The 13,355-nt window shown below is 40.5% G+C and overlaps 25 non-coding genes across 25 annotated transcripts; all 25 read left to right on the top strand.

The window, feature by feature from the left end:
- Positions 1–103: 103 nt before the first annotated feature.
- Positions 104–185, top strand: TRNAS-CGA (transfer RNA serine (anticodon CGA)). The gene has a single exon. It is a non-coding gene; the product is annotated as a tRNA-Ser (tRNA).
- Positions 186–423: 238 nt separating this feature from the next.
- Positions 424–505, top strand: TRNAS-UGA (transfer RNA serine (anticodon UGA)). The gene has a single exon. It is a non-coding gene; the product is annotated as a tRNA-Ser (tRNA).
- Positions 506–1,140: 635 nt separating this feature from the next.
- On the top strand, positions 1,141–1,222 carry TRNAS-CGA (transfer RNA serine (anticodon CGA)). Its single transcript has one exon. It is a non-coding gene; the product is annotated as a tRNA-Ser (tRNA).
- Positions 1,223–1,460: 238 nt separating this feature from the next.
- Positions 1,461–1,542, top strand: TRNAS-UGA (transfer RNA serine (anticodon UGA)). Its single transcript has one exon. It is a non-coding gene; the product is annotated as a tRNA-Ser (tRNA).
- Positions 1,543–2,177: 635 nt separating this feature from the next.
- On the top strand, positions 2,178–2,259 carry TRNAS-CGA (transfer RNA serine (anticodon CGA)). Its single transcript has one exon. It is a non-coding gene; the product is annotated as a tRNA-Ser (tRNA).
- Positions 2,260–3,091: 832 nt separating this feature from the next.
- TRNAS-CGA (transfer RNA serine (anticodon CGA)) lies at positions 3,092–3,173 on the top strand. Its single transcript has one exon. It is a non-coding gene; the product is annotated as a tRNA-Ser (tRNA).
- A 238-nt stretch (positions 3,174–3,411) lies between these two features.
- On the top strand, positions 3,412–3,493 carry TRNAS-UGA (transfer RNA serine (anticodon UGA)). Its single transcript has one exon. It is a non-coding gene; the product is annotated as a tRNA-Ser (tRNA).
- Positions 3,494–4,128: 635 nt separating this feature from the next.
- TRNAS-CGA (transfer RNA serine (anticodon CGA)) lies at positions 4,129–4,210 on the top strand. The gene has a single exon. It is a non-coding gene; the product is annotated as a tRNA-Ser (tRNA).
- Positions 4,211–4,448: 238 nt separating this feature from the next.
- Positions 4,449–4,530, top strand: TRNAS-UGA (transfer RNA serine (anticodon UGA)). The gene has a single exon. It is a non-coding gene; the product is annotated as a tRNA-Ser (tRNA).
- Positions 4,531–5,165: 635 nt separating this feature from the next.
- TRNAS-CGA (transfer RNA serine (anticodon CGA)) lies at positions 5,166–5,247 on the top strand. Its single transcript has one exon. It is a non-coding gene; the product is annotated as a tRNA-Ser (tRNA).
- A 238-nt stretch (positions 5,248–5,485) lies between these two features.
- Positions 5,486–5,567, top strand: TRNAS-UGA (transfer RNA serine (anticodon UGA)). Its single transcript has one exon. It is a non-coding gene; the product is annotated as a tRNA-Ser (tRNA).
- A 635-nt stretch (positions 5,568–6,202) lies between these two features.
- On the top strand, positions 6,203–6,284 carry TRNAS-CGA (transfer RNA serine (anticodon CGA)). The gene has a single exon. It is a non-coding gene; the product is annotated as a tRNA-Ser (tRNA).
- Positions 6,285–6,522: 238 nt separating this feature from the next.
- TRNAS-UGA (transfer RNA serine (anticodon UGA)) lies at positions 6,523–6,604 on the top strand. The gene has a single exon. It is a non-coding gene; the product is annotated as a tRNA-Ser (tRNA).
- Positions 6,605–7,239: 635 nt separating this feature from the next.
- Positions 7,240–7,321, top strand: TRNAS-CGA (transfer RNA serine (anticodon CGA)). The gene has a single exon. It is a non-coding gene; the product is annotated as a tRNA-Ser (tRNA).
- A 238-nt stretch (positions 7,322–7,559) lies between these two features.
- On the top strand, positions 7,560–7,641 carry TRNAS-UGA (transfer RNA serine (anticodon UGA)). The gene has a single exon. It is a non-coding gene; the product is annotated as a tRNA-Ser (tRNA).
- A 635-nt stretch (positions 7,642–8,276) lies between these two features.
- TRNAS-CGA (transfer RNA serine (anticodon CGA)) lies at positions 8,277–8,358 on the top strand. Its single transcript has one exon. It is a non-coding gene; the product is annotated as a tRNA-Ser (tRNA).
- Positions 8,359–8,596: 238 nt separating this feature from the next.
- Positions 8,597–8,678, top strand: TRNAS-UGA (transfer RNA serine (anticodon UGA)). The gene has a single exon. It is a non-coding gene; the product is annotated as a tRNA-Ser (tRNA).
- Positions 8,679–9,313: 635 nt separating this feature from the next.
- Positions 9,314–9,395, top strand: TRNAS-CGA (transfer RNA serine (anticodon CGA)). The gene has a single exon. It is a non-coding gene; the product is annotated as a tRNA-Ser (tRNA).
- Positions 9,396–9,633: 238 nt separating this feature from the next.
- Positions 9,634–9,715, top strand: TRNAS-UGA (transfer RNA serine (anticodon UGA)). Its single transcript has one exon. It is a non-coding gene; the product is annotated as a tRNA-Ser (tRNA).
- Positions 9,716–10,350: 635 nt separating this feature from the next.
- On the top strand, positions 10,351–10,432 carry TRNAS-CGA (transfer RNA serine (anticodon CGA)). Its single transcript has one exon. It is a non-coding gene; the product is annotated as a tRNA-Ser (tRNA).
- Positions 10,433–10,670: 238 nt separating this feature from the next.
- On the top strand, positions 10,671–10,752 carry TRNAS-UGA (transfer RNA serine (anticodon UGA)). The gene has a single exon. It is a non-coding gene; the product is annotated as a tRNA-Ser (tRNA).
- A 635-nt stretch (positions 10,753–11,387) lies between these two features.
- TRNAS-CGA (transfer RNA serine (anticodon CGA)) lies at positions 11,388–11,469 on the top strand. The gene has a single exon. It is a non-coding gene; the product is annotated as a tRNA-Ser (tRNA).
- Positions 11,470–11,706: 237 nt separating this feature from the next.
- TRNAS-UGA (transfer RNA serine (anticodon UGA)) lies at positions 11,707–11,788 on the top strand. The gene has a single exon. It is a non-coding gene; the product is annotated as a tRNA-Ser (tRNA).
- Positions 11,789–12,423: 635 nt separating this feature from the next.
- Positions 12,424–12,505, top strand: TRNAS-CGA (transfer RNA serine (anticodon CGA)). The gene has a single exon. It is a non-coding gene; the product is annotated as a tRNA-Ser (tRNA).
- Positions 12,506–12,743: 238 nt separating this feature from the next.
- On the top strand, positions 12,744–12,825 carry TRNAS-UGA (transfer RNA serine (anticodon UGA)). Its single transcript has one exon. It is a non-coding gene; the product is annotated as a tRNA-Ser (tRNA).
- The last annotated feature ends 530 nt before the right edge of the window (positions 12,826–13,355 follow it).

Consider the following 13,355-nt stretch of genomic DNA (forward strand, 5'->3'; position numbering starts at 1 on the left):
CTTTGTGTGGCAAAAAAGGGCTAGACACAATTAGGGCAGTGCTTTATTTCAATCTGTCCAACGATACTATCCAAAAGGCACCCGATGAGTGGAGATAAAATGGGCTGTGATGGCCGAGAGGTTAAGGCGTTGAACTCGAAATCCAATGGGGTCTCCCCGCATAGGTTCAAATCCTGTTCACAGCGGAATGTTTTATACGCTCTGAGAGAAGAGAAGTCCTTTCAGAGAAATAATTGCATGCGCTCTAAATTTAAAAGAGATTCCAAACCAAGGTCTAGCCAATGAAAACTAAAGTTTTAAGAATGGGGGGAAAAAAGTTTTGAAAGAAATCAAGCAGTTTATCCTACTGATTTGAACTTTTTTCATGTCAAACCCCCAAACCTGCTGTTTCCCCAAAAAATCCAACAAACAGGTGGAAATGCAGCTCTGATGGCCGAGTGGTTAAGGCGTTGGACTTGAAATCCAATGGGGTTTCCCCGCACAGGTTCAAATCCTGTTCACAGCGGAATCTTTTATACGCCTTAAAGAGAAGTCAGAGAAATAATTGCATTCGCTCTAAATTAAAAGGACATTCGAAAGCTTTGACACATACACATTTTCAATGGAGACTATTATCTCTATAAAGATAAGGTTCGGACAATGAAAACTAAGATTTTAAGAGCGTTGGGAAAAAGCATTGATAGAAATCAAGCGGTTTATCTTATTGATTTAAGTTTTTTTCATATCGTAGTGTCAATTGTTAAAAAAGTGCTTCTCCTTACTTCCCAAAGCCTTACTTCTTCTCATGAACCTCACACCACACCTGTCTCTGTCTGTAAAACAATAGCCTTAAGCAAGAGGCCTATCTCATGACCGTGTGTTGAAGAAAAGGTTAAGACACAGTTAGGGCTACTCCTGAGTTCAGAGACGTCGCTCAACTGTATTCTCCAAAACACACCTCATTAGTTTTCCAAAACCGTCCTCCTTCTCATGAACCTTACATCACACCTGTCTCTGTCTGTAAGTCAACAGTCATACGCAAGAGGACTTTCTCATGACTTTGTGTGGCAAAAAAGGGCTAGACACAATTAGGGCAGTGCTTTATTTCAATCTGTCCAACGATACTATCCAAAAGGCACCCGATGAGTGGAGATAAAATGGGCTGTGATGGCCGAGAGGTTAAGGCGTTGGACTCGAAATCCAATGGGGTCTCCCCGCATAGGTTCAAATCCTGTTCACAGCGGAATGTTTTATACGCTTTGAGAGAAGAGAAGTCCTTTCAGAGAAATAATTGCATGCGCTCTAAATTTAAAAGAGATTCCAAACCAAGGTCTAGCCAATGAAAACTAAAGTTTTAAGAATGGGGGGAAAAAAGTTTTGAAAGAAATCAAGCAGTTTATCCTACTGATTTGAACTTTTTTCATGTCAAACCCCCAAACCTGCTGTTTCCCCAAAAAATCCAACAAACAGGTGGAAATGCAGCTCTGATGGCCGAGTGGTTAAGGCGTTGGACTTGAAATCCAATGGGGTTTCCCCGCACAGGTTCAAATCCTGTTCACAGCGGAATCTTTTATACGCCTTAAAGAGAAGTCAGAGAAATAATTGCATTCGCTCTAAATTAAAAGGACATTCGAAAGCTTTGACACATACACATTTTCAATGGAGACTATTATCTCTATAAAGATAAGGTTCGGACAATGAAAACTAAGATTTTAAGAGCGTTGGGAAAAAGCATTGATAGAAATCAAGCGGTTTATCTTATTGATTTAAGTTTTTTTCATATCGTAGTGTCAATTGTTAAAAAAGTGCTTCTCCTTACTTCCCAAAGCCTTACTTCTTCTCATGAACCTCACACAACACCTGTCTCTGTCTGTAAAACAATAGCCTTAAGCAAGAGGCCTATCTCATGACCGTGTGTTGAAGAAAAGGTTAAGACACAGTTAGGGCTACTCCTGAGTTCAGAGACGTCGCTCAACTGTATTCTCCAAAACACACCTCATTAGTTTTCCAAAACCGTCCTCCTTCTCATGAACCTTACATCACACCTGTCTCTGTCTGTAAGTCAACAGTCATACGCAAGAGGACTTTCTCATGACTTTGTGTGGCAAAAAAGGGCTAGACACAATTAGGGCAGTGCTTTATTTCAATCTGTCCAACGATACTATCCAAAAGGCACCCGATGAGTGGAGATAAAATGGGCTGTGATGGCCGAGAGGTTAAGGCGTTGGACTCGAAATCCAATGGGGTCTCCCCGCATAGGTTCAAATCCTGTTCACAGCGGAATGTTTTATACGCTCTGAGAGAAGAGAAGTCCTTTCAGAGAAATAATTGCATGCGCTCTAAATTTAAAAGAGATTCCAAACCAAGGTCTAGCCAATGAAAACTAAAGTTTTAAGAATGGGGGGAAAAAAGTTTTGAAAGAAATCAAGCAGTTTATCCTACTGATTTGAACTTTTTTCATGTCAAACCCCCAAACCTGCTGTTTCCCCAAAAAATCCAACAAACAGGTGGAAATGCAGCTGTGATGGCCGAGTGGTTAAGGCGTTGGACTTGAAATCCAATGGGGTTTCCCCGCACAGGTTCAAATCTCTATAAAGATAAGGTTCGGACAATGAAAACTAAGATTTTAAGAGCGTTGGGAAAAAGCATTGATAGAAATCAAGCGGTTTATCTTATTGATTTAAGTTTTTTTCATATCGTAGTGTCAATTGTTAAAAAAGTGCTTCTCCTTACTTCCCAAAGCCTTACTTCTTCTCATGAACCTCACACCACACCTGTCTCTGTCTGTAAAACAATAGCCTTAAGCAAGAGGCCTATCTCATGACCGTGTGTTGAAGAAAAGGTTAAGACACAGTTAGGGCTACTTCTGAGTTCAGAGACGTCGCTCAACTGTATTCTCCAAAACACACCTCATTAGTTTTCCAAAACCGTCCTCCTTCTCATGAACCTTACATCACACCTGTCTCTGTCTGTAAGTCAACAGTCATACGCAAGAGGACTTTCTCATGACTTTGTGTGGCAAAAAAGGGCTAGACACAATTAGGGCAGTGCTTTATTTCAATCTGTCCAACAATACTATCCAAAAGGTACCCGATGAGTGGAGATAAAATGGGCTGTGATGGCCGAGAGGTTAAGGTGTTGGACTCGAAATCCAATGGGGTCTCCCCACATAGGTTCAAATCCTGTTCACAGCGGAATGTTTTATACGCTCTGAGAGAAGAGAAGTCCTTTCAGAGAAATAATTGCATGCGCTCTAAATTTAAAAGAGATTCCAAACCAAGGTCTAGCCAATGAAAACTAAAGTTTCAAGAATGGGGGGAAAAAAGTTTTGAAAGAAATCAAGCAGTTTATCCTACTGATTTGAACTTTTTTCATGTCAAACCCCCAAACCTGCTGTTTCCCCAAAAAATCCAACAAACCGGTGGAAATGCAGCTGTGATGGCCAAGTGGTTAAGGCGTTGGACTTGAAATCCAATGGGGTTTCCCCGCACAGGTTCAAATCCTGTTCACAGCGGAATCTTTTATACGCCTTAAAGAGAAGTCAGAGAAATAATTGCATTCGCTCTAAATTAAAAGGACATTCGAAAGCTTTGACACATACACATTTTCAATGGAGACTATTATCTCTATAAAGATAAGGTTCGGACAATGAAAACTAAGATTTTAAGAGCGTTGGGAAAAAGCATTGATAGAAATCAAGCGGTTTATCTTATTGATTTAAGTTTTTTTCATATCGTAGTGTCAATTGTTAAAAAAGTGCTTCTCCTTACTTCCCAAAGCCTTACTTCTTCTCATGAACCTCACACCACACCTGTCTCTGTCTGTAAAACAATAGCCTTAAGCAAGAGGCCTATCTCATGACCGTGTGTTGAAGAAAAGGTTAAGACACAGTTAGGGCTACTTCTGAGTTCAGAGACGTCGCTCAACTGTATTCTCCAAAACACACCTCATTAGTTTTCCAAAACCGTCCTCCTTCTCATGAACCTTACATCACACCTGTCTCTGTCTGTAAGTCAACAGTCATACGCAAGAGGACTTTCTCATGACTTTGTGTGGCAAAAAAGGGCTAGACACAATTAGGGCAGTGCTTTATTTCAATCTGTCCAACAATACTATCCAAAAGGTACCCGATGAGTGGAGATAAAATGGGCTGTGATGGCCGAGAGGTTAAGGTGTTGGACTCGAAATCCAATGGGGTCTCCCCACATAGGTTCAAATCCTGTTCACAGCGGAATGTTTTATACGCTCTGAGAGAAGAGAAGTCCTTTCAGAGAAATAATTGCATGCGCTCTAAATTTAAAAGAGATTCCAAACCAAGGTCTAGCCAATGAAAACTAAAGTTTCAAGAATGGGGGGAAAAAAGTTTTGAAAGAAATCAAGCAGTTTATCCTACTGATTTGAACTTTTTTCATGTCAAACCCCCAAACCTGCTGTTTCCCCAAAAAATCCAACAAACCGGTGGAAATGCAGCTGTGATGGCCAAGTGGTTAAGGCGTTGGACTTGAAATCCAATGGGGTTTCCCCGCACAGGTTCAAATCCTGTTCACAGCGGAATCTTTTATACGCCTTAAAGAGAAGTCAGAGAAATAATTGCATTCGCTCTAAATTAAAAGGACATTCGAAAGCTTTGACACATACACATTTTCAATGGAGACTATTATCTCTATAAAGATAAGGTTCGGACAATGAAAACTAAGATTTTAAGAGCGTTGGGAAAAAGCATTGATAGAAATCAAGCGGTTTATCTTATTGATTTAAGTTTTTTTCATATCGTAGTGTCAATTGTTAAAAAAGTGCTTCTCCTTACTTCCCAAAGCCTTACTTCTTCTCATGAACCTCACACCACACCTGTCTCTGTCTGTAAAACAATAGCCTTAAGCAAGAGGCCTATCTCATGACCGTGTGTTGAAGAAAAGGTTAAGACACAGTTAGGGCTACTCCTGAGTTCAGAGACGTCGCTCAACTGTATTCTCCAAAACACACCTCATTAGTTTTCCAAAACCGTCCTCCTTCTCATGAACCTTACATCACACCTGTCTCTGTCTGTAAGTCAACAGTCATACGCAAGAGGACTTTCTCATGACTTTGTGTGGCAAAAAAGGGCTAGACACAATTAGGGCAGTGCTTTATTTCAATCTGTCCAACGATACTATCCAAAAGGCACCCGATGAGGGGAGATAAAATGGGCTGTGATGGCCGAGAGGTTAAGGCGTTGAACTCGAAATCCAATGGGGTCTCCCCGCATAGGTTCAAATCCTGTTCACAGCGGAATGTTTTATACGCTCTGAGAGAAGAGAAGTCCTTTCAGAGAAATAATTGCATGCGCTCTAAATTTAAAAGAGATTCCAAACCAAGGTCTAGCCAATGAAAACTAAAGTTTTAAGAATGGGGGGAAAAAAGTTTTGAAAGAAATCAAGCAGTTTATCCTACTGATTTGAACTTTTTTCATGTCAAACCCCCAAACCTGCTGTTTCCCCCAAAAATCCAACAAACAGGTGGAAATGCAGCTGTGATGGCCGAGTGGTTAAGGCGTTGGACTTGAAATCCAATGGGGTTTCCCCGCACAGGTTCAAATCCTGTTCACAGCGGAATCTTTTATACGCCTTAAAGAGAAGTCAGAGAAATAATTGCATTCGCTCTAAATTAAAAGGACATTCGAAAGCTTTGACACATACACATTTTCAATGGAGACTATTATCTCTATAAAGATAAGGTTCGGACAATGAAAACTAAGATTTTAAGAGCGTTGGGAAAAAGCATTGATAGAAATCAAGCGGTTTATCTTATTGATTTAAGTTTTTTTCATATCGTAGTGTCAATTGTTAAAAAAGTGCTTCTCCTTACTTCCCAAAGCCTTACTTCTTCTCATGAACCTCACACCACACCTGTCTCTGTCTGTAAAACAATAGCCTTAAGCAAGAGGCCTATCTCATGACCGTGTGTTGAAGAAAAGGTTAAGACACAGTTAGGGCTACTCCTGAGTTCAGAGACGTCGCTCAACTGTATTCTCCAAAACACACCTCATTAGTTTTCCAAAACCGTCCTCCTTCTCATGAACCTTACATCACACCTGTCTCTGTCTGTAAGTCAACAGTCATACGCAAGAGGACTTTCTCATGACTTTGTGTGGCAAAAAAGGGCTAGACACAATTAGGGCAGTGCTTTATTTCAATCTGTCCAACGATACTATCCAAAAGGCACCCGATGAGTGGAGATAAAATGGGCTGTGATGGCCGAGAGGTTAAGGCGTTGAACTCGAAATCCAATGGGGTCTCCCCGCATAGGTTCAAATCCTGTTCACAGCGGAATGTTTTATACGCTCTGAGAGAAGAGAAGTCCTTTCAGAGAAATAATTGCATGCGCTCTAAATTTAAAAGAGATTCCAAACCAAGGTCTAGCCAATGAAAACTAAAGTTTTAAGAATGGGGGGAAAAAAGTTTTGAAAGAAATCAAGCAGTTTATCCTACTGATTTGAACTTTTTTCATGTCAAACCCCCAAACCTGCTGTTTCCCCAAAAAATCCAACAAACAGGTGGAAATGCAGCTCTGATGGCCGAGTGGTTAAGGCGTTGGACTTGAAATCCAATGGGGTTTCCCCGCACAGGTTCAAATCCTGTTCACAGCGGAATCTTTTATACGCCTTAAAGAGAAGTCAGAGAAATAATTGCATTCGCTCTAAATTAAAAGGACATTCGAAAGCTTTGACACATACACATTTTCAATGGAGACTATTATCTCTATAAAGATAAGGTTCGGACAATGAAAACTAAGATTTTAAGAGCGTTGGGAAAAAGCATTGATAGAAATCAAGCGGTTTATCTTATTGATTTAAGTTTTTTTCATATCGTAGTGTCAATTGTTAAAAAAGTGCTTCTCCTTACTTCCCAAAGCCTTACTTCTTCTCATGAACCTCACACCACACCTGTCTCTGTCTGTAAAACAATAGCCTTAAGCAAGAGGCCTATCTCATGACCGTGTGTTGAAGAAAAGGTTAAGACACAGTTAGGGCTACTCCTGAGTTCAGAGACGTCGCTCAACTGTATTCTCCAAAACACACCTCATTAGTTTTCCAAAACCGTCCTCCTTCTCATGAACCTTACATCACACCTGTCTCTGTCTGTAAGTCAACAGTCATACGCAAGAGGACTTTCTCATGACTTTGTGTGGCAAAAAAGGGCTAGACACAATTAGGGCAGTGCTTTATTTCAATCTGTCCAACGATACTATCCAAAAGGCACCCGATGAGTGGAGATAAAATGGGCTGTGATGGCCGAGAGGTTAAGGCGTTGGACTCGAAATCCAATGGGGTCTCCCCGCATAGGTTCAAATCCTGTTCACAGCGGAATGTTTTATACGCTTTGAGAGAAGAGAAGTCCTTTCAGAGAAATAATTGCATGCGCTCTAAATTTAAAAGAGATTCCAAACCAAGGTCTAGCCAATGAAAACTAAAGTTTTAAGAATGGGGGGAAAAAAGTTTTGAAAGAAATCAAGCAGTTTATCCTACTGATTTGAACTTTTTTCATGTCAAACCCCCAAACCTGCTGTTTCCCCAAAAAATCCAACAAACAGGTGGAAATGCAGCTGTGATGGCCGAGTGGTTAAGGCGTTGGACTTGAAATCCAATGGGGTTTCCCCGCACAGGTTCAAATCCTGTTCACAGCCGAATCTTTTATACGCCTTAAAGAGAAGTCAGAGAAATAATTGCATTCGCTCTAAATTAAAAGGACATTCGAAAGCTTTGACACATACACATTTTCAATGGAGACTATTATTTCTATAAAGATAAGGTTCGGACAATGAAAACTAAGATTTTAAGAGCGTTGGGAAAAAGCATTGATAGAAATCATGCGGTTTATCTTATTGATTTAAGTTTTTTTCATATCGTAGTGTCAATTGTTAAAAAAGTGCTTCTCCTTACTTCCCAAAGCCTTACTTCTTCTCATGAACCTCACACCACACCTGTCTCTGTCTGTAAAACAATAGCCTTAAGCAAGAGGCCTATCTCATGACCGTGTGTTGAAGAAAAGGTTAAGACACAGTTAGGGCTACTCCTGAGTTCAGAGACGTCGCTCAACTGTATTCTCCAAAACACACCTCATTTGTTTTCCAAAACCGTCCTCCTTCTCATGAACCTTACATCACACCTGTCTCTGTCTGTAAGTCAACAGTCATACGCAAGAGGACTTTCTCATGACTTTGTGTGGCAAAAAAGGGCTAGACACAATTAGGGCAGTGCTTTATTTCAATCTGTCCAACGATACTATCCAAAAGGCACCCGATGAGTGGAGATAAAATGGGCTGTGATGGCCGAGAGGTTAAGGCGTTGGACTCGAAATCCAATGGGGTCTCCCCGCATAGGTTCAAATCCTGTTCACAGCGGAATGTTTTATACGCTCTGAGAGAAGAGAAGACCTTTCAGAGAAATAATTGCATGCGCTCTAAATTTAAAAGAGATTCCAAACCAAGGTCTAGCCAATGAAAACTAAAGTTTTAAGAATGGGGGGAAAAAAGTTTTGAAAGAAATCAAGCAGTTTATCCTACTGATTTGAACTTTTTTCATGTCAAACCCCCAAACCTGCTGTTTCCCCAAAAAATCCAACAAACAGGTGGAAATGCAGCTGTGATGGCCGAGTGGTTAAGGCGTTGGACTTGAAATCCAATGGGGTTTCCCCGCACAGGTTCAAATCCTGTTCACAGCGGAATCTTTTATACGCCTTAAAGAGAAGTCAGAGAAATAATTGCATTCGCTCTAAATTAAAAGGACATTCGAAAGCTTTGACACATACACATTTTCAATGGAGACTATTATTTCTATAAAGATAAGGTTCGGACAATGAAAACTAAGATTTTAAGAGCGTTGGGAAAAAGCATTGATAGAAATCATGCGGTTTATCTTATTGATTTAAGTTTTTTTCATATCGTAGTGTCAATTGTTAAAAAAGTGCTTCTCCTTACTTCCCAAAGCCTTACTTCTTCTCATGAACCTCACACCACACCTGTCTCTGTCTGTAAAACAATAGCCTTAAGCAAGAGGCCTATCTCATGACCGTGTGTTGAAGAAAAGGTTAAGACACAGTTAGGGCTACTCCTGAGTTCAGAGACGTCGCTCAACTGTATTCTCCAAAACACACCTCATTAGTTTTCCAAAACCGTCCTCCTTCTCATGAACCTTACATCACACCTGTCTCTGTCTGTAAGTCAACAGTCATACGCAAGAGGACTTTCTCATGACTTTGTGTGGCAAAAAAGGGCTAGACACAATTAGGGCAGTGCTTTATTTCAATCTGTCCAACGATACTATCCAAAAGGCACCCGATGAGTGGAGATAAAATGGGCTGTGATGGCCGAGAGGTTAAGGCGTTGGACTCGAAATCCAATGGGGTCTCCCCGCATAGGTTCAAATCCTGTTCACAGCAGAATGTTTTATACGCTCTGAGAGAAGAGAAGTCCTTTCAGAGAAATAATTGCATGCGCTCTAAATTTAAAAGAGATTCCAAACCAAGGTCTAGCCAATGAAAACTAAAGTTTTAAGAATGGGGGGAAAAAAGTTTTGAAAGAAATCAAGCAGTTTATCCTACTGATTTGAACTTTTTTCATGTCAAACCCCCAAACCTGCTGTTTCCCCAAAAAATCCAACAAACAGGTGGAAATGCAGCTGTGATGGCCGAGTGGTTAAGGCGTTGGACTTGAAATCCAATGGGGTTTCCCCGCACAGGTTCAAATCCTGTTCACAGCGGAATCTTTTATACGCCTTAAAGAGAAGTCAGAGAAATAATTGCATTCGCTCTAAATTAAAAGGACATTCGAAAGCTTTGACACATACACATTTTCAATGGAGACTATTATTTCTATAAAGATAAGGTTCGGACAATGAAAACTAAGATTTTAAGAGCGTTGGGAAAAAGCATTGATAGAAATCATGCGGTTTATCTTATTGATTTAAGTTTTTTTCATATCGTAGTGTCAATTGTTAAAAAAGTGCTTCTCCTTACTTCCCAAAGCCTTACTTCTTCTCATGAACCTCACACCACACCTGTCTCTGTCTGTAAAACAATAGCCTTAAGCAAGAGGCCTATCTCATGACCGTGTGTTGAAGAAAAGGTTAAGACACAGTTAGGGCTACTTCTGAGTTCAGAGACGTCGCTCAACTGTATTCTCCAAAACACACCTCATTAGTTTTCCAAAACCGTCCTCCTTCTCATGAACCTTACATCACACCTGTCTCTGTCTGTAAGTCAACAGTCATACGCAAGAGGACTTTCTCATGACTTTGTGTGGCAAAAAAGGGCTAGACACAATTAGGGCAGTGCTTTATTTCAATCTGTCCAACGATACTATCCAAAAGGCACCCGATGAGTGGAGATAAAATGGGCTGTGATGGCCGAGAGGTTAAGGCATTGCACTCGAAATCCAATGGGGTCTCCCCGCATAGGTTCAAATCCTGTTCACAGCGGAATGTTTTATACGCTTTGAGAGAAGAGAAGTCCTTTCAGAGAAATAATTGCATGCGCTCTAAATTTAAAAGAGATTCCAAACCAAGGTCTAGCCAATGAAAACTAAAGTTTTAAGAATGGGGGGAAAAAAGTTTTGAAAGAAATCAAGCAGTTTATCCTACTGATTTGAACTTTTTTCACGTCAAACCCCCAAACCTGCTGTTTCCCCAAAAAATCCAACAAACAGGTGGAAATGCAGCTGTGATGGCCGAGTGGTTAAGGCGTTGGACTTGAAATCCAATGGGGTTTCCCCGCACAGGTTCAAATCCTGTTCACAGCGGAATCTTTTATACGCCTTAAAGAGAAGTCAGAGAAATAATTGCATTCGCTCTAAATTAAAAGGACATTCGAAAGCTTTGACACATACACATTTTCAATGGAGACTATTATTTCTATAAAGATAAGGTTCGGACAATGAAAACTAAGATTTTAAGAGCGTTGGGAAAAAGCATTGATAGAAATCATGCGGTTTATCTTATTGATTTAAGTTTTTTTCATATCGTAGTGTCAATTGTTAAAAAAGTGCTTCTCCTTACTTCCCAAAGCCTTACTTCTTCTCATGAACCTCACACCACACCTGTCTCTGTCTGTAAAACAATAGCCTTAAGCAAGAGGCCTATCTCATGACCGTGTGTTGAAGAAAAGGTTAAGACACAGTTAGGGCTACTCCTGAGTTCAGAGACGTCGCTCAACTGTATTCTCCAAAACACACCTCATTTGTTTTCCAAAACCGTCCTCCTTCTCATGAACCTTACATCACACCTGTCTCTGTCTGTAAGTCAACAGTCATACGCAAGAGGACTTTCTCATGACTTTGTGTGGCAAAAAAGGGCTAGACACAATTAGGGCAGTGCTTTATTTCAATCTGTCCAACGATACTATCCAAAAGGCACCCGATGAGTGGAGATAAAATGGGCTGTGATGGCCGAGAGGTTAAGGCGTTGGACTCGAAATCCAATGGGGTCTCCCCGCATAGGTTCAAATCCTGTTCACAGCGGAATGTTTTATACGCTCTGAGAGAAGAGAAGTCCTTTCAGAGAAATAATTGCATGCGCTCTAAATTTAAAAGAGATTCCAAACCAAGGTCTAGCCAATGAAAACTAAAGTTTTAAGAATGGGGGGAAAAAGTTTTGAAAGAAATCAAGCAGTTTATCCTACTGATTTGAACTTTTTTCATGTCAAACCCCCAAACCTGCTGTTTCCCCAAAAAATCCAACAAACAGGTGGAAATGCAGCTGTGATGGCCGAGTGGTTAAGGCGTTGGACTTGAAATCCAATGGGGTTTCCCCGCACAGGTTCAAATCCTGTTCACAGCGGAATCTTTTATACGCCTTAAAGAGAAGTCAGAGAAATAATTGCATTCGCTCTAAATTAAAAGGACATTCGAAAGCTTTGACACATACACATTTTCAATGGAGACTATTATTTCTATAAAGATAAGGTTCGGACAATGAAAACTAAGATTTTAAGAGCGTTGGGAAAAAGCATTGATAGAAATCATGCGGTTTATCTTATTGATTTAAGTTTTTTTCATATCGTAGTGTCAATTGTTAAAAAAGTGCTTCTCCTTACTTCCCAAAGCCTTACTTCTTCTCATGAACCTCACACCACACCTGTCTCTGTCTGTAAAACAATAGCCTTAAGCAAGAGGCCTATCTCATGACCGTGTGTTGAAGAAAAGGTTAAGACACAGTTAGGGCTACTTCTGAGTTCAGAGACGTCGCTCAACTGTATTCTCCAAAACACACCTCATTAGTTTTCCAAAACCGTCCTCCTTCTCATGAACCTTACATCACACCTGTCTCTGTCTGTAAGTCAACAGTCATACGCAAGAGGACTTTCTCATGACTTTGTGTGGCAAAAAAGGGCTAGACACAATTAGGGCAGTGCTTTATTTCAATCTGTCCAACGATACTATCCAAAAGGCACCCGATGAGTGGAGATAAAATGGGCTGTGATGGCCGAGAGGTTAAGGCATTGCACTCGAAATCCAATGGGGTCTCCCCGCATAGGTTCAAATCCTGTTCACAGCGGAATGTTTTATACGCTTTGAGAGAAGAGAAGTCCTTTCAGAGAAATAATTGCATGCGCTCTAAATTTAAAAGAGATTCCAAACCAAGGTCTAGCCAATGAAAACTAAAGTTTTAAGAATGGGGGGAAAAAAGTTTTGAAAGAAATCAAGCAGTTTATCCTACTGATTTGAACTTTTTTCACGTCAAACCCCCAAACCTGCTGTTTCCCCAAAAAATCCAACAAACAGGTGGAAATGCAGCTGTGATGGCCGAGTGGTTAAGGCGTTGGACTTGAAATCCAATGGGGTTTCCCCGCACAGGTTCAAATCCTGTTCACAGCGGAATCTTTTATACGCCTTAAAGAGAAGTCAGAGAAATAATTGCATTCGCTCTAAATTAAAAGGACATTCGAAAGCTTTGACACATACACATTTTCAATGGAGACTATTATTTCTATAAAGATAAGGTTCGGACAATGAAAACTAAGATTTTAAGAGCGTTGGGAAAAAGCATTGATAGAAATCATGCGGTTTATCTTATTGATTTAAGTTTTTTTCATATCGTAGTGTCAATTGTTAAAAAAGTGCTTCTCCTTACTTCCCAAAGCCTTACTTCTTCTCATGAACCTCACACCACACCTGTCTCTGTCTGTAAAACAATAGCCTTAAGCAAGAGGCCTATCTCATGACCGTGTGTTGAAGAAAAGGTTAAGACACAGTTAGGGCTACTCCTGAGTTCAGAGACGTCGCTCAACTGTATTCTCCAAAACACACCTCATTTGTTTTCCAAAACCGTCCTCCTTCTCATGAACCTTACATCACACCTGTCTCTGTCTGTAAGTCAACAGTCATACGCAAGAGGACTTTCTCAT

Source organism: Eleutherodactylus coqui, chromosome 2 (assembly GCF_035609145.1).
Source record: "Eleutherodactylus coqui strain aEleCoq1 chromosome 2, aEleCoq1.hap1, whole genome shotgun sequence".
In the NCBI taxonomy this organism is placed as follows: Eukaryota; Metazoa; Chordata; class Amphibia; order Anura; family Eleutherodactylidae; genus Eleutherodactylus; species Eleutherodactylus coqui.